Below are 19,359 nucleotides of genomic sequence, written 5' to 3'. Positions count from 1 at the left end.
TGGCCCTGCAGCTTCTGTGCATAGGAAGAACGAAAACTGAGAAACTCACATTACTCCCCAGTAACCATCGAGCTGTATGTGTATGGAGTGTTTTCTCTCATTTGACGGTTTTTCACCTTACTTTCCTCATTTGACATTTTATTTTTTCCTTATCTAAGGATGTAGATTTTTTTTTTTAAGGAGCATACTTGTGCCTTTCATTTGGTTTTTACCTGTGCATTCGTTTCCTTTGAGATAAGTATAATAGGTATTGCCACCAATTTCCATTCCTGCCCTCCTACAAGGGGAGAAGCTACAAATCACACGTGGACACCAGGGGCAGTACTGACACCCAGATGGACCTTCTGTCCATTGCTCTGCTGAGTCAGGTCCTGGGCAGGCTGATGCAGGGAGATGGCAGATTCTTCGGTAAAGAGATGAGAACCCCTACTAAGGTCCCGGTTCCTATTTGAAGTGTATCACTAATGACCTCTGTGACCTTGAGTGAGACCCTTACTTCCTTGAGCCTGTTTCCTCAGCTTTAGACAGAAAGGATTGGGCTAGAAAATCATTAACTCTGCGGGCTCTGGAATGGAATAGTAACCTGCGGAGTTCAGCTGCTACTCGTGTCCCCAGGATGGCACTATTCTGCCACCTGCAGTCAGCCTGACGCAAGCAAGGCCTGGCACAGAAGCACTCATGGGATGCTCTGCTCGGTCATACAGATGGGTGGTGCTGACCCGTTCCCGACCAAAAAGGAGTCGGTTCTGTAAGGGAGACAGATGACTGCGCTGATCAGGGAAATCCATCTCATAGGCTCCACGTAAAACCCAGTAATCCAGAGTAGCTTTGGCATCAGTTTCCTAAAACATGCACATTACCATCCTGGTGGATCTACCTTTGAAAAATGAGGACCAAGGGCTGGAGGGAAAATGGAGCATGATTCCAGTTGGCACGCAGCTTTGTAGATGCGAATCTGGGTTTCAGACGCTTTCCCTACACCTCACAGAGTCCACCTGCCCCCAGAGCTGGTCGGGGGAGCTCTGCTGTCACAGGAAGAAGGCACTGTCCATATTGAATGTCAGCTTACTGCTTCCCATGTGTGTGGGTTAAAGATCAAAGCCTGTGGACCTCTGGAGGCTGAGTAACCCCGGGACAAATGGATTTAATTAAAGGGGAAGGAGAAGGAAGTGGATGCTGCCCACCACAGGGTAGTCTTATGCTCTTAAGATCACGAGGACTGTGCACAGGGGAGGGAGGAAGTGGGGGTGATGTCCGAACCTTCCTTCTGGGAGACGGAAAGTTAATTCAGATGAATCACAGGGTTTGTTTTTTTTTTTTTTTTTCCTTTTCTATCCAGCAAGTCCTCTCTCTCTCATAGCCACTCTAGGGGACTTAAAGCGAGTAAGAAGTTGACTGCGTTCACTCCCGTCCAGCTAGAGTTTCATTTAAAGAAGCCTTTGTTCTCAGCCTCCCTCCTCCCTGTTAAAGGCTATTACCAGATTGACACTTTGAATATTGATACTGAACCCAAACTGTCCAGGCGGGATTCAGACAAAGGGCAGCTTAGTTTGATGATGCTTCATGACCCAATAACTGTGCAGTTAATGAAAACAAGAGGGAACACAGGAAACCTGCATGCCACTGGCTTGCTCTGTGGCTGCAAGTGCCCACCCGTGAGCTGGAGGCTCTATAGGAGGCAGTGAGGCCCGAAGCAAACAGAACTGCAGGAGAAATAAGGCCAGAAGTTTTCACTTGCTAAAATCAAACTAAAATATAGATGTGCCTGGCCCATAAAAATCAAGAAGCTCTAAGGATGAAAGTGCATAGACTCTAGCATCAGATTGTCACAAATCCAGAACTGGCTCATCCAATTATTAACCTCTCTGAGCCTTAGGAAGTTGGTAATTTTCAGGGTGCCTTCCAGACTCTAAGAAGACCTGTATTTAGGTCCATGTGTGATCTGTTCAAACAGCCCCTTCTCGTACCATTCTCCTTCAGGAAAATGATTAATGTTTCAAGAGATTATTCGTGTAATTCTCAGGGACTATGACTAGTGTCCACAGCCCAGCAGCTCTCTAGGACTAACTTCTAAGCCCTGATAAAAGCTGCCTTTTACAATGTTGGAATGGAAATCAGGGAACCTGGAATCAGAGATGATAACAACCATACAATTTCATGGGGTTGTTATAAGACTAAATAAAATGATTATCAAAAGATTCTATGCATCCTAGCTAGCAATGAATTGTATTTCCTGCATCTTTCATCCTCACGCCTTTGGTATGTGGCCTCATTATTAATTTACTGAACAAATACCACAAATCAAAGCCTCTGCCAAGCCTCTTCCAAGACAAGTCATGTTCTATAAAATGAAAATAACTCAGTCTCCTCCTCTTAGGTTTGGGAAAATAAAGTGCCTGGTGAACTTCATTCTATATACTAAATGCTTAATCAATAACAACTATAGTTCAATTATCTCTCCCCACCCAATGCCTCAGAGAAGTCTGGGGTGGCCAATTCTGTAATAAGAACCAGTCATTCAACCCTAAGATAAAGATAGGATTCGTATGAATTTGTTGTTATCTCACCAAGAGAAGTCACTAGCGGAGGAGGAGTAAAAGACACATTCTTCTCTCTTCCTTCTGGAGAATGAGCTGTAGCTGCCTGGATTCCATAAGAAGAAAAGTGGAGAAAGTAGAGTTAACCAAGTGAGTAAGAGAAAGAGAAAAGTAAAATCGATGAGTGGCAAAAGCCCGCTCACTTCCTCCCGTCCCTGAGGTAGGCACTGACACCGTGCACACCCCTTGTCTTCCTCCAGTGAAGCTCCCCTAAGCAGCTCCTGGCTTCCTCTAATTAGAACCAGCTTTGTGGACAGCTCCCCTCCTGTCCCTCCAAAGTGGCAGGCCATTTATCCTGTGCTGTTTCAAATCACCTCCCAGGTTCCCGAGCTTTCATTTCAATATTTTTAAAGGCAGCTTTATCAGGACTTATATAAGTTACTCCTAAAGAGCACCCGGGCTGGAGACACTAGTCATAGCCTCTGGGCACTATGTGAATAGTCTTTTGAAGCATTGCTCATTTTCTTGAATTCCTATCGTTTTTAGAGTGCCTTCTAAACTCTTTGATAAGACCTTCACCTTGGTCCATGAGTGATCTGTCCAACCCTAACTTGGCCGACCCCTTCTGATAACATTCTCCTCCTCCGCTCTCCCCAGAACGTCTTTCTACTCAGCTGTACTATACTAAAGATTCTTGCCTTCCACCTCCTGCACCTGCCCTTCTCTCCACTCTAATCTTCTTCCTTTACCTTCCTTGTCCCTAAACACCACTTTTACTTCACTTTTTGCAAGTCTCCCTAGGATTCCAGACCTACCTACGTACCTACAGTATCTTCTCATGGCTTCTGGGGTCTTACGTATCCCTGCCTTCCAAACCTGTTACCGTGCCTGACGCAGAGTAGACCCAAATAGATCTGTGGTGGCAGGCTGACGCCTGGAGAGAAAGCCTGATCAGTTTTCTGTGTGTTCAAATGTTTTTAAATTATTACAGTAAAAGACACATGGCCATTGGCTCCCCTCAAAATACTCCCCTTTGCTTCAAGCACGCTTATCGTATAATTCTTGTCACTTTCTGAAGCAGTTCTGAAAGTGCTCTTTCATGAGCATCTTCACAAAGTATGATTTTAAAAATACAGTGAATGCTACCACTAAGTGCCATCCAACTGAAAGCCTGGCTCATAAAAACACTGTAGTGCGCCCTCAGCCACCTTATTCACCAGATCTGGCCCATCTGACTCCTGGCTCTTCCCCAGAGTGAAAATGACCATGCAAGGTAAATGTTCTGAATCACTTCCGGACACTGAGGCAGCCACAACAATGTAACTAAAGGCACTTATGAAAGAGAACTCTCAGAATTGCTTCCAAAAAAAATGGCAAGAACAGTGGAATAAGTATGTTCCAAGTGACAGGGATTGATTGCTTTGAGGGGGGTACTGTAATAATGTACTGCAATAATTTTTTAAATTTAAACATCTGTCGTATTTTGTGTTCATACCTCATATACTTCTAAGTTCCAAGTGAATCAAATGAGAATTTCACTAGGTGGGATCTGTATAACTTTCTTCCGCTGTTTAACCTGTGTCTAACCCAAGACATAAAATCATGTTATATTTATACTGCGAAGCTTTCTGGATATCAGAGCAACACCTGTTTCTCATCAGAGGAACCAAAACAGTTCGATCACACCTGTGACAAGGAATACACTTTAGTGGCTTTTCCTAGTACCTGTTTTTTCTTTGTCTGTGGTCACTGTCCTGTCAGAGTCTCTGAAAGACTTAGATCTCAGCTGTGTGTCCTGCTTCTTGTAAGTGGAGAGCTAGAGCTGAGCACGTGAAACAAAGGAGCTGTAGTCAGCCCGCTCCCACCATGCAGCATGCCTTCTGGGAGACTCGGTGACTGTGTCACAGGTATTTGAAGAGCTGGCAACGGAGAACATCAGTGCACAGAATGAAATTCCTTCTGCCCACTTACACGCAGGCAGTGTGCTAAATGTAATAGTCATCATTATGAAATCATAGCAACTCTATAACCATACTGTAAAGAATAAGGAGAAAAATTTCCACGAGCAATGCCCAAGATGTTTCGAGCAGCGGCAGAACCCCTGGATTACAAATCCATGTTTTCAAGGTAATTTTGAAGGACAACACCAATTCCAGTATTGGCTTGATTTATACTTGTCTGGGTTACTTTTCTTATTGCTGACACAAAATATCTGATGCCCACAAGTTAAAGGAGAAGAGGTTTATTTCAGCTCACAGTGTGTAGGGGTTTTAGGCCAGGGTGGCAAATGGTAGAAAGGCATCACAGAGAAGAAATAGTCCGTGCAGAGCTGGCAGGAGACAGCAGCAGCAGCAGTAGCAGCAGCAAGCCTGCCCTTCTCTTTTGTCACATCCAGGATATTAGCGTTTTGGGTGGTGCCATCCGTACCCAGGGTGGGCTTCCCCATTATCCACACCAAAACAATCAGTGGATCAGTCCAGTACCATACACCATTAATCCCAGTTCGCACATTGATGATCCACCTCCCAAAAGCTCCATCCATGAGTGTATGAGCCTTTAGGGGCCATCTAGACACAAACCATAATGTCATTACTTGAAAACCACCACACACAACTACTGTACTTTTCTTCATTCTCTGCCCCCGTTTGGTAAGCCACCCCCCGCATTCACTTGTCATTCTTTCTGCTGGAACTAAATTTACGTTTTCTCAAAATGGAAGAAAGGCAAGCTCTTCCCTCTTATTCTAATTGTCAGTCCCTTGCAAGGACATACTTCTAGCTTTCCTCTTTATAATCATTTATCTTGCTAAACCAAGCACAGTGCTCCTCCACTAGTCTAAGCTTTGGCGTGCTTATAGAGTAGAAGCTACTAAGTTCGACTCGCCTTGAGATGGATCTGGAAATACCATGGATCAAATCATGCCCCACAAATCACTGCAGTTGTATAGTCACAGATACGTAACTTATCACACTTGTGTAGGCTCCACTCCCAGCACTGTCATTAGGAAGGCTTTTAGCTGTACACTATATACACAATTTAACAAGAAAAAATGTCCCCTCTGGAGATATTTAGATACCCTGTTCCTTTTGCATTCTTTGTTCTAAACGACAAGTGGTGTTTTGCAAATGCATCTTTCAAGCGAGATCAGTTAAACCAAGAGTTATGTCTTCCTGCATTTAGATCAGAAACTCCATAGAGCCAAGGGTTTTTTCCTATTCAACCCTTGTTTATCATTCACAGAATCCCCGTGTTATTTGGGGTGCCACCGATAACTGTACTCTGTGTAGAATCTCTCTGTGGTGAGAAATGCATGAGAGGGGCATTTTCATTGTTCATTCCTGCCTGTGTAGAGAAGTGGTAGATTTTAGTGGGTGGAAATCCAAAGATATTTAGGTTGTCCTGTTAGGTCTAGAAATGGCCCTGACAATTTTGTGTTCCATTCATATTTCTCAAGAACTGCACCACAGATTTCTCTTGCAGCCACTGAAGAATTTAAAATGGTGATGATTAAAACTAGAATTTGTTGAGTGCTTATTCCACACCTGTCATTGTAACAAGTACTTAACATACAGTATCTCATTTCCTCCTTAAAACAGTCCCGTGAGGTACACACTCCAATCAATCCATTCTTTCATGTGAAGAATCCAAGGGCTAAAAAGGTTCAGTGATTTCCCCTTAAGCTAGTCTGCTCCTTGTGTACCACCTGAGGAAATAATTCAGAGTACTTGGTGAGTAGTAAAAAAACTAGGTAAATGGTAGCTATTATTATTGACAAAATATTGTGGTTCTGGATTGTTTTAGGCCACACCTCCTATTCACTTCACTAGGTATCTGTTTCCCTCCAACCCCTTGAAATCCATCATTTTCGTCCCTATCACTTACTTCTGAAGACCGCTCCTGACACACCCTTCGGCGGGCTGTTCCGCTCTCAGGCTTCTGGTGGCAGTGACGTGGCCAGAAGAGGAGGGCTCCTTGCCTTTCCTTCCAGACCATTCTGCCTCCCATCCATGTATCTTTTCAAGTTACCACGCTGCTGGCCTGCCTTCGACAGTTCCCACACTAGATGGCCCCATAGGTCCTGCTTTTTTTTTTTTTTTTTTAAGTATACGTTTGCAGTAAATAATGGTTACATTCGTCAGTGAGAGTTGGAACTTATATATACTACATCTTCGTTCTTTTTTTTATCCCTTTCCCCTCCTTCCTTCCCCCTCCCTCCATCTCTTCGTCCCCTTCCCCTTTTGCAGAAGATCCCGTTCTCTTTTTCCTGTTATATTTTATTTTGCTCTTAAATTTATCTATAGCTTGTACTTCTTCTATAAGAAAAATCATGTTACATTTAAATTTCTCTGTCTGATTTATTTCATCTAACATTATGGTCTCAAGCTCTACCTATTTTCCTACAAATAGCTCGTGTTTATCCTTCTTTATAGCAGAGACATATTCCATTGTTCAGAAATACCACATTTTTTAATCTCTTTGTTGGTAGACATGTTATGGCACTTTCAAGATTTAGTGACTATATGTTGTGCCCATAGAAATATAGGTATCATGATAATATGATGTCTTCAACTCTTTTGAGATGATACATAAAAGTGGAATAGCTGGGTTGAATGTAATTTCTAGTTTCATTTTTTTGAGGAGTCTCTAACTGATTTCCCTGGTGGTTGTACTAGTTTTCCCTTCTGCCAATAAGGTAGAAGAATTCCTTTTGCCCTGAAGCCTCACCATAATTTGTTATTATTTGATTTCATGATGATAGCCATTTGTTCTGGAGTAAGATAGAATCTTCAGTGTTGTTATAATTTGTATTTCTCTCATGGCCAGAGATGTTGAACATTCTTTCATGTATTTATTGGCCATTTGTACTTCTGAGAAGTGTCTATTCATTTTGGTTGCCCATGTTTAGATTGGGCCTTTTATTTTAGGAGGTCTAAATCTTTCAAATTACTTATATTTTCTAGACATTAGTTCTCTGTCTGCCCAGATAGCTGGCAAAAAAAAAAAAATTTCCATTCTGTAAGTGGTCTCTGAACTCTTGGTTGGTTCCTTTGCTGTGCAGAAACTTTTAATCTGATATGATCCCATTTGTTGATTCCTGGTATTATTTCTTGTGCAACTGGAGTTCTGTTGAGAAAATCCTTGCCGAAACCTGTGTCTTCAAGATTTTTGCCTTCTTTATCTTCTAGCAGATTGTCTCTGTTTTAACATTTTGATCTTTGAACAATTCTGATTTTAGTTTAGTGCATGATGAGAGATGCGGGTGTAGGTTTGATCTCTGGCTGTGTGAAAGGCCAGTTTCCCAGCACCATTGTTAAAGATGCTATCTTTTGGCCCCTTTGTCAAAGATCAGATAGCTGACTGTGCCTGAAGTTGTTTTTGCATCCTCTATTCTGTTTCATGGATCCACAAGTCCTCTCCCCCAATATCGTGCATTTCTATCACTGTACCTTTGTTGTAGAACTTGAAGTCTGAGATTGCGACACCCCCTGCCTTGCCCCTGTTGCCCAGAATTGCTCTGCTATTCTGGATCTCTTCTGGTTTCATATGAATTTTAGAGTTGCTTTCTCTGCTTTTGTGAGGAATGCTGTTCGTATTTTGATTGTAATTGCATTAAATTTGTATAAAAGTTTTAGAAATAAAGTAGACACATTTTGACTATGTTGGTTATGCCTATCCAGGAAAAGGGAATATCTTTCCATTTTCTCACACATTCTCTTTGATCTCCTTTTTCAGAGGACTATAGTTTTCATTGTAGAGGTCTTTCACCTCCTTGGTTAGGTTAATTCCTAAATATTCATATTTCTTGATGCAATTGTGAAAGAAAATTTGTTTCTCTACTTTCTCCCCCAGTGAGCTTGTTATTTATGTACAAGTATTTGTGTACAAGATGTGGAATGCTCTTGATTTTTGAGTGTTGACTTTGTATCTTGCTACACTACTGAATTAGGTTATTAATTTTAGGAGTCTTTTGATGGAGTTTTGGGGGTCTTCTATGTAGAGAATCATGCCATCTGATTAATGATGATCTGTCTTCTTCCTTTTCTATCCATATCCCTTTTATTTCTTTCTCTTGTCTAATTGCTGTGGCTAATGTATTAAGAACTATAGTGAACAGAAGTGGCGAGTGCAAACCTCCTGGTCTTGTTCTTGATTTTAGAGGGAAAGCTTTTCAGCTTCTTTCCGCTTAGTATATTGGCCTTTGGTTTGCCATAGATGGGTTTTATCAAATTGAGATAAAGACTTTCTATACCTATTTTCTTCGGGGTTCTTGTCATAAATGGATGGTGAACTTTTTCAAATGCTTTTTCTGCATCTGTTGAGATGATTGTGTCATTTTTGTCTTACTTCTGTTTATGTGATATATTATACTAATTGATTTGCATATGTCAAGCCAACTATACATCTCCGAAATGAATCCTGCTTGGTCACAGTTTATGATCTTTTTGATAATTTGCTGTTTGCCATTATCTTATTGAGGATTTTTACATCTGTGTTCATTAAAAAATTTGGCCTATAGTTCTCTTTTTTTTTGGTTGGGTCATATTTCTGGTTTTGGAATCAGGATAATGCTTGCTTCCAGGAATGACTCTGGGAGTATTGCTTCCCTTTCAATTTCATTAAAGAGTTTGAGGACTATAGTATTAGATCTTTCCTGAAGTTTTTGTAGAATCCATTGGTGAGGCTATCAGATTCTGGGCTCTTCTTACTTGGTAGAGTTTTTATTATGGCTTCAATTTCACTGCCTGTTATTGGATTACTTAGGTTTTTTATTCAGTTTTGATAGTTCAATATCTTTTATTTAGTTTTGATATGCATATTGATCTAGGAATCTACCAATTTCTTCTGACTTCTCCAATTTACTGGCTTTCAAAGTAGTTACTAATCATTTTCTGGATTTTGGTGATGTCTGTTGAGCGTTCATCTTTTTCATTTCTAATTGCATTAATTTGGATCTTTTCTTTCCTTTTTTGGTAGATTGGCTTACAGTTTGTGTATTTTGATTACTCTTTCAAAAAAACAGCTCTTTGATTCATTGATTCTTTGTGTGTGTGTGTGTGTGTGTGTGTGTGTCAATTTCATTAATCACTACATTGATCATTAATATTTCCTTCCTTTTACAAGCTTTGGGTTTTGGATGTTCTTGTTTATCTAGGACCTTGAGATGCACTATTAGGTTATTTATTTGGACTTCCTCTGTTTTTCTGATGAGGGCATTCACAGCTATAAACTTCCCTCTTAGGACTGCTTTCACTGTGTCCCACAGGTTCTGGTAGATTGTATTGGCATCGCCTTTTGATTCTAGGAGATCTCTTCTTGTTGAATTGTTCCCTTAACTAATATGTAGTGACCCTTTGTTGCCACTTCTGATCAGTTTGGCCTGAGGTACACTTTGAAATACAATAGCTGCTCTTTCTTATTTTCAGATTCTTTTGCATGGAATATTGTTTCCCATTCTTTGATTTTTAGTCTGTGAGTTTCTTTGTGGATTAAATATGATTCTTGTGTACAGCATACTGTTGTGTTTGTTTGTTTGTTTTTATCCTTTCTGCCAATCAGTGTCTTTTGACTGCGGAATTGAAACTATTAGCATGGAGTTATTACTGAAAGGTATTGACTTATTCCTGCCATTGCATTATTTTCCTGTTGCTGATTCCTTTTTTTTCTTTTTTTCTCCCTTCTGCTTAACTGCTCATCCTTGCTCATGAATTCATTCTATTTTCGCGTTGTTGGCTTCATTGTCTCTCTCTAGGATATCCTTGGAATTTTTTGGAATGCTGGTTTGATAGTCATGAACTTTTTAAGGGCTCTTTGTCTTGGAAAAACCTTATTTTGAAAGGTAGTTTTGCAAGATGAATCAGTCAGTATATTGCTTTCTTTTAGGGCTTGAAACACTTCACTCCAGACTTCCCTGGCCTTTAGTGCTTGTGTTGAGAAGTCTGCTGTAATTCTAATGGGTTTCTTTTTATAATTGCTTCATTGATTTTCTCTAACAACTTTTAACATTCTGTTCTTGTGTTGGACTTCTGGAATTATGACTGTGATGTGTCGTAGAGAGGTTCTTTTCTGATTGTGCTATTTGGGGTTCTATATGCCCCACTTATCAGTTAAATTCCCCATGTTTGGAAAGTTTTCTGCTTTTTTTCTATAAATGGGTTTTTTATTTGTAACATCCTCTGATTTTTCACTAATTCTAATTAATCTTACAGTAGCCTTCTTGGCTTCATTGAGCACTTTTGAATCCATTTTTTTCATGTTCTCTTACCATTTCAAAGGTATCTGTGAGTTCATGGTTGGCGTCAGCCTTATTTTCCGGTTCTGACACTCTTCCCTCACTTGAGTCACTTTTGTCACCTAGACTTCCAATAGAAATTTAATCTCCTGGATTTGCTAAACTGCTCATTCTTATTTTGTACCATTTGGTTTAGCTCAGCTACCTTTTTATTGCTGTCTTCTGTAAACTCATTAATCATTTCATTTATTAAGTCTGTTATCTGTTTCACTGCATTTTCTGTACTCCTACCAAGCCAAGCACCTTACTGATCTGTTTTTTTAATCTCTTCTTTTATTAGTTTGAATAATTCAGCTATGTGGCTTTTGACTTCTGCCTTATCATTACCTCGTGAATCAGCTTTGGGGGAGTTGAAAGTTTTTAGGGGTATTTTGTTTCCTTGTCTTCCCATGTTTCTGTGTGTGTGTGTGTGTGTGTGTGTGTGTGTCTGTGTGTACTGAGGTTTGGGGGTCGATTATATTAGAAAAACTTTGTTGTTTGTTTGGAGATCTATTTAGTGTCTAATTTTTGGTGATACACTCTACATGTAGCTAATTATGGGCCTTTACCCCTGCCCCAATATCCAGCCCCCTCCATTAATTTGGGAGGTGAGGGTTCACTATAATTGGCCCAAACCCAGTTCTCCATAAATGGACCACAGTATTGTGTTGTTGTTGTTGTTGTTGTTTCTCATTGAGTTTATTGGTACATTTTAGGTAGACAGTACAGTTACATTCATCATTGGGATCTTGTACCTTTACATGACAGATCTTGATTCTCATTTTTTCCCCTTATCCCTGCCCTCCCTTCACTCCCTCCTCCCTATTTACAAATACTTTATTTCCATTTTTTCATTTTCTCATGTGTTTTTTCCTTTTCTCTTATTAGCTTTTCCCTACCCTTCCCATTTCCCCTACACCTTTATCCCTTTTCTTCCTATTTCACATTGTCAATTACACCATTAGGATCTTATGTACCATTATAGTTTTTCACACCAGAGAAACTATTCAGTGTTTATACATGTGTGACTTATTTATTTCACTTAGTACAGTATTGTTAATGACACAAAGACAATCCAGATATTGGCATGCAGAAAAATCCAAGTAATAGCAGTAACTGCCACCATGACAATAGCAACAAAATAAGCAACAACAATAAAGTCAAAGACAAACTGGATATTGACATAATACCAAAGAAGCAATAATGTACCACCTTAACCACAGAACAAGAGATCTATAACTATAGTATAAACACAATGAAAAACCAAATAGCAACATACAGTAAGTATCTACTAAATGCCACAATTTTATCTCCACAAACAATAGAAAAGAATTCAACAGTAATAGCAGAGTTAACTACAGTATCTAAGATTAAAGGAGCCTATTAAAGACAAAATGAAATTAAATAAATGTAACAGAAAAGAACAAACAAGAAAAAAGAAAAAACAGCAAGCAAATAAAGAAGATATAAAACCTTAAACCCCAAAGAACCAATTAAAAAAGAAAAAGAAATACATCCTTAAAAGCCCTCTGTATTTTTTAATGAGTCTTTTCTTTCCATGGTCTGCAGTCTTGGAATCCAGTAGATATGAGGGAGGGACAGTGAGTCACTGCTAAGACTTAAGATCCAGTAAGCTGGGCCTAAGACACCAATGGTATCCACCCTAAGATTGTAGTCACCCTGGCAGGTTTACTTTCCATGTCCCACAGTGCACCCCAAGTCATGATTTTCTACCTAGCTTTAGGTTTTGTAAGGTGCCACCTTGCTCCAGAGACCCTTCTGTCCGGGTACCTGAGGACTTGGCAGCCATCCCAGCGGAGCTATTTCTTTGCCCACATTAGTGGATGGGAAAGCAAACAGCCCCCCTGAGTTCTGTTCTGGATGTAGACAACACGGGGACGGAGGGGTGGTCATGCAGTCTGCTAGACTTAATGCCAGGCCTTTCAGAACCAGCCCCCTGTGGAAGCCACACACAGCTGGCCTGGCTTCTCACCAGAAGGCCCCTGCATCCCTCACAGCCCGAGCTTAAACTTCTCAGGGGTCTGTCTATATCCAGTCCTTCTTTGTTCCTACCCGCCCATGGCTTTCTCCCACCCAGTCACTCTGACAGGGCTGTAGCAGAAACCCTGCAGTAGAGCTCCCCTACAGTGTTCTGCAGCTCAGTCCCGAGCAGTTAACTCCTTCCCCTACATGGCTCCTGATTAAAGCCTCGCACATATGGCAGGCACTGTGCTGGACTCCCTTCCCACCTCTGGCTTACTTTGCAGAAGGAGGCACTTTCAGAGTAAAACGACATGTCATCTTTGCAGTTTGTCCTATCCGTGGACTTCTCTTGGGGACAGCACTGCCTGCCCAGTCCACTGTCTCTCCCTGGAGAAGTCCCCCTGCCCAGGAGCTGGGATGAGCTTTCCAGACTGTCTCGGTTCTTGCTCTGTGCTATGCTGTGTCTCTCCAGCTTCCCTGCAGTTTCCAGTCCGCCCGTCAGCTACCTCCCACTTCTCAGAGATTCACATCTTCCCTTCTCTTCACCAACTTGTTGTCTTCCAGGTGTCCTAACTGCGTGTCCTGGAGCAGCCATACATTGCTGCTCCTCTCTTCTCCACCATCTCCCCCACCTTCTCTTTCTGAGAATAGGTTCTGATGGGAAATTTTAATTTATTAATTTAATTAATTTATTAATTTGATTAATTTATGAATGTGCCACACCTGACAAAGACACAAAACTGAAACACGTTCAGCTATGCGACTCCCTGTAGTTGGAAAGAGTTCCCTACCATAAGGACTGACACGGGAGATTGCGCCATGAGGTTGGTGTACGGTGCTGAACAGAGCCCTTCTGTGTCCCTCAGAGAACGTGATATACAGGCTGGTCTTCCATCCCTTCTTCCCCTTCCTCAAGTGTCCCTGTGTAACTGCTTGGCTTCCACCAGGGAGTGGTTCCGCAGGGAGAAAGGATACCTGTGGAAGAGTGGACTCACACCCCTCCATAGCCCCACAAGCCACTGCTGTTGCCCTCTGCTTGGAAAGCTGCTGTGTCCCCTCACGCCACAGCCACAGCATCTGGGCATCTCCTCTGGGGTGCTCATTTTTTCAGCGTGAGGTGCCCTTCTGGGCATATCACTTGGTAGCTACAGCAGTTACCATCTGTTTTCAAATGAGGAGACCCTGAGGCCCAGATGGATTAGATAACTTTCCCAGTGTCCTGCAGGTCACTAAACATGGCAGCTCCTTGGTAAAGATCTTGCTTCCCTCTCCTTCCCCTTTACCAGACAGCATCCTGTGAAGACTCAGAAGCACAAAATGGCACCGACTTTGACAATCGGCTGGGCATTTTGTGTTTATCCACAAAATGGTTCCCAGTGATGGGCTTGCCTAAATAAGTGATACAGCTCCAGCTCTCAAGGAAAGACATCCAAAAGGGAGACTGGCAGGGAAATCATTCGACTGCCTGGAAGGGCATGAGGGCCTACAGGAGTGGGCTCGGTGAGGTGGACAGAATAAGGCCCAAGAAAGCCACAGCTGCTGGGGTTCTTTGCTTCCCAACAAGCACCCCGGCTTGCCACATGGAGTCCTCCACTGCCAGACATTCCCACGGAAACCACAGCATAAAGCAGTGGCCGTGGCTCTGAAACTGTGGCTCAGGGTAGTTCAACAGTGATCCAGAAGTATACAATGAGAAAGCAGAAGGTCAGGAGGGCCTGACTGGTGTCCTCCTTCACCATCAACTGACACAAGCCAAATACAGCCTAGAGTAGCCTGCAGGCTCCAAACATGGAGGTGAGAGCAGAAAAGGGTTCCTTCCCTGCCTTCCCTGCCCTTCCTGAGGTGAGTCTGATTCCAAGTCCATGACTACGAGCAACTCCCTGTCCTTCCACACAAGGAGAAAGAGTGGCAGGTGCTCTCTGCTCCTAACTGCTTTGGTGTACCAGTGACCCTTCCCAGATCTGCAGGTCCGAAGACCTGGACAGGAGGAGTGACAGTGTTAGGCTGAGTCAGTTCCTCTGAGCTGGGAGGAAACAGTGATGCTTTTACCAGGCAGGGTAAAGTATGCCCACTAATCCCATCAAGTCACTCCCCCCGGCTCAAACCCTTCCTGGGTATGCTTGGCTTAACTCCCCCGGTGAAGGAGATGGGAACAGAGTGTCTGGCTTCACTAGCAGCCTGCAAGGCTATGAGGACTTCAGGAGGGTAGGCTCCTTGAGCCCTTGGCCTGTGCCCCTAGTGGTTGTAAAAGACGATAGGAGGGATTGTGTTCTCACTGAACTAAGCACTTGTGCCCATCTGGGCTCATCGGAATTCAGGTTTCAGAGCCCTAAATGTATCAGTGAGAAATTGGCTCAGAGTAGTGAAATAATCGGTCCAGAGGCACTCAGGAAGCAGAGGAGTCAGAATTCAAGGAACCATTTCCTATCTCAAAAATTAATCCTCTTTCAAAGACCTGCAGTCATGGCCAAACAATTTCTTCTCTGAGTCTCAGCGAAATCAGGTAGTGGGTGACCATCATCCACTGATAGGGAGTCTAAGCCTGGACTGTGTGGATTTCCTGAGGGAGGCTCTCAGCCAGGAGGAGGTCAGCCCACACCTGCAGGGTCCAGACACTCAGGGAGGACCCGGAGAAAGGACCTGCCCTGTAGGGGCAGGCCAGGTACCCCCTTGGTAGAACTAGGTCATCCAGACAAGGCTGTGGGCATGTGGTCAGGATATAGGTAAAAACCTGGGGACAGGATGAGGGTCCAGGCCTCCATAGCATGACAGAAACCTTCTCAGTGAGCCCAAAGCCTGTGTGTACAGCGGACTTGCACAGGAAAATTACATCCATGTCGTTGTCCCTGGCTGGCTTGCTAGCGGCCCCTAGTCCTAGACTAGTGCCAGAGAGTGCAGTGAGGAGAAGGCTACAGCTGTAAGGGAAGAGTACTACGGAGCCCTACAGCCACCCAGGGTGAAAATTACCCATTACCCCCACTCCAAAATCGGGTTAGTTACTAACCCAACTGCGCTTGGTGCATTGAACATACCTAGTCTTGTGTGGCATACTGTGTTAGTTGGGGTAACACCACCTGAAGTAACAGTAAACCTCAAATCCTCAGAGCTGTATAAAAATGAAATATATTTCTTGCTTGTGTGAAATAAGAGTGTATTAGTTAGTAAATGACCTTCTACCTGGTCATTCAACCCTATGGCTCCACCCTTTTCTCAGCCTCAGAATTCTTTGCATTCAGCCAGCCAATGGAGAAAAAGCATGGTGTTTTGGCCCTGGAAGGTCTGTATGAGTTATAACATCTGCTCCCTCTTCATTGGCTAGATCTCAGACACGTGGTCAGGCATCCTGCAAAGGATGCTGGAGAATTTAGTCTAGCTGTATACACAAATAAGAGAAGTGGGTTAGGTGAAAAAAATGAGACATGTTATGGAATAAGCCAAGAAATACAGCTCTCATCTGTGGGCATCTATCAGTGTCAGTTGAAAATACTGCTTCCTTATTTAGCTACTCTGAGCATTGATCAAGCTTCTTCTCCACAAAGCCTCGTAATTCAAGGCTGAAATCAATTCCAGGATCTATTCTGAGGTATGAATGTTTCATTCCCAAAATGTTATGATGCAGCAAAATCTTATTTGCTGGCAGAAATCACCCCAGAATTTCTCTCACTGAACTGCTTTTCTAAAAAAAAAAAAAAAACAAGTGCTTTTGAAAAGCCTTAAAACTATCAGGATGCATAGGATAATGGTTCACAAATTTGACCAAACCTCATGATCTACTAGGAAACTCTTTTTCTTTTCTCCCCGCCGCACCCCACCCGAGTCCTGGGCCCCATACACAGAGATTCTGATTCAGTCGATCACATTATTTGATTCAGGAATCTCCATTTCTAAAATGTTTCCAGGTGACTTGGATGTGCAGCCACATTTGGAAGTCTGATATAAACCGTCAAGTCCAGGTATCTTGTGAGTAATCCAGGGAGACAAGAAGTGTCTGCAGAGGTGTCATTGCCGGCAAACATATATCAAGTCTCCATCAAGCATGAGGATAGAAAGGGGCTAAGCCAAGGGGCTTAAACACCAGTGAGAGCAGAGGACAGGGGCACTGAGGCAAACAGTGCCACACCAGCATCACGCAGGCTCTTGCAGAGCATGGCCAGTGTTCAGATGTTTCTGTGAGCTCAAAAATGGCCAACTAGGTGTGTTGTAGAATCCTGGGCAGCCTCCCTGGCAGAAAGTAAGTGTGGGTACTGGGCCAAGGGGTTTTGGATTTGGACTCTGAGTAATCAAGAGCTGCTGAGCCGAGAGATGGGCCACAGAGTGGGGTAGCCAGAGCATGGAACTCCAGTGAGGAGCAAGTGTGGAATGACTAGAGCATCGAAGTGGAGCTCAGGAAGAAGAAAGGGTCAGTGGAGAAGAGGCCAGTCCCTCTGCAGCTTTCCGAGCAGCACCACTGGCCCAGGACAGCCTCGGTTCAGCTCTCCAAGAGCAGGGCAAGAGCTGTGGCCAGTGGCTTGGCATGCAGCATGCAGTCAGCCATCGATATGTACAAATCAAACATCCATAACTCTGGAAGGATCTGGCCCTGTTTCTCTCTCAGAAAATATCCCAGATCACTGGAGCAAGGAGTAGATTAGCAATTCTGAGCTTTAAATCCTATTTCTAACACTGATTTACTGTGACGTTTGGGACAGGCTGTTGCTTTTGATTGCTAAGTTTCGACAATCAAGGGTGCAAAGCGCTGAGACGGATCAGCCCTGTGAGCCTGGCTTACGAGGCAGTCGCTCACAATGGCACTAAGTGAACCCCTTTAGAGGAATGGCTTGGATCTGCTCGAGATTCTCTTAGTAACATCCATGGCTTGGCTTATCCCTCAACAGATACATATGCTATTCAAAACTCTGACTGACTCTAGAACTGTAGCCCTGCCTTCTTGGTCCCTTTTCCATAGAGAATAGGATGTATGGGTTAACTGAGCTTCTGATATTTGAAGCAAAGCAGAGTCTAATTCTACATGCACTGTCCACCCCCGGAGCCTCACTGACATGACTTCCGCCTCAGTGTCATGCAGATGACTCACACATCTTCATTTCCGCCTGAGTCCTGCACCTGGGCTTCTGGCTGCCTCAGTGGCAACCCACCCATCCCTTCGGCATGGTCCCTAACAGTTCGCCCACTCCTGAGTGGCTTTTCTGTCCACAGCTCTGACGTTCTCCTAGACATTCAGTTCCTCGAATCCTCTCTTGCTCTTTCACTACCTAGATTCATTGTTTTCAGAGCTTGTCTAGACTGTAGCTCTGTAGAGACCAGGACTAAAAGGAAGCTCAGATATCCCCTAGTCAGTGGATAATAATTGAAATCCACAAGGGCAAGGTCCGTGTCTTATAATCACCATGCACCTAGCAGTAGGCACAAGTGTCTGACACATATCGGAGGCTCAATAATCTTTACTCCAAGGCACAGGACAATATGTAATTTATAGCGCTGCCTTCTGATAAAAAAGGAAGGAGGAACAATGAAGTCGATTCTTCCATGCTAAGGAAAAGTTTCTAATGTGAAAATACCCATGCTATACCGATTTTTAAAAATCAAGATGGCACCTAAAGCTTCAGTGACTTTTCCTGTGTCAGACCAAGCACGTAACCCAGTCTTCACTCTGCTGTTTGAAACTCAGTCCCCTCCTAGCAGAAGAGACTGCTAATTCACCCTTATAAAGATGTCTTTGTCAGGGGAAACAGGAGCCAGGAACCAGCCTTTTCATGGGTCTTCTCGATATTGGGTGGCTGCCACCTCCGGGACCATTTCAGCTCTCCAAGCCACGGCCAACACAGAGAGACAGTGTCAGAGTGTCCAATGTTTGGAATGTCTGTGTGTCCTCAGAAATGAGCCCAGTCCCTGGAAAGAACAGGTGTGTGCGTTCTACCTCTGGGTGGTCCTCTGAGGCCCCAGAGGAGAGTCTGTATGAGGCTGGGTGAGATTAAACTACTTGGGAGGTTCTGCAAGGAGTGGCAGCAGCATAGCCTGGGAAGCTGAGGCCTGAGTCCTCCTCATCTTGCCTCTGCTACTTCGTGATATGAAATGATATAACTTGTCCAGTCGCATGATGCTCCCGAGAGGTCCCTGCCATGGTCAGGCCCGCCCCTCCAACCCGAGACTTGGCATATTCAAGCCTGTGGGGCCTGGTACGTTGTGCACAGGCACCTCTCCTACTGCAGCAGGGCTCTAGGAAGCAGGTACTCCTTTCTTTACCCTTTGCCCCCTAAATCCTGGGGCCCCGATACAATAGCCATGATACACATTGAAAGAATGAAAAAGCAAAGCAGAAACTTGCCAGAGATGGGCTTCCACCCCTGACCCGGCAGTCTGGACCCTCCTTCTTCAGGCTTTTCCAGATGATGACATGCCAGGACACATGGGGGAGCTAGGATCTTTTGCTCTCAGCCCCCCAAAGTAATCGTCAAAAGCTGCTGCTTGGAAGCCTCAACCAAAGAATGTGGAAGGATCTGAATGGTTCTCCATGCTTACTAAGCCTCCCTGAAAACTCATTTTCTCTCTTACTTCAAGAAGGGCTCTGTG

The 19,359-nt window shown here is 43.4% G+C and overlaps 1 protein-coding gene across 1 annotated transcript in view; it reads left to right on the top strand.

The window, feature by feature from the left end:
• The window catches only part of Alk (ALK receptor tyrosine kinase), a gene marked incomplete at its 5' end in the record, with an annotated part of 685,791 nt that overhangs the window by 585,298 nt on the left and 81,134 nt on the right, over positions 1 to 19,359 (top strand). The window lies entirely within an intron of this gene.

This window comes from Fukomys damarensis, unplaced genomic scaffold (genome assembly GCF_012274545.1).
Source record: "Fukomys damarensis isolate Sample0158 unplaced genomic scaffold, DMR_v1.0_HiC HiC_scaffold_2, whole genome shotgun sequence".
NCBI lineage: Eukaryota > Metazoa > Chordata > Mammalia > Rodentia > Bathyergidae > Fukomys > Fukomys damarensis.
The sequence above is the reverse complement of the archived record's forward strand: the minus strand, read 5'-3'. Positions and strand labels throughout refer to the sequence as shown.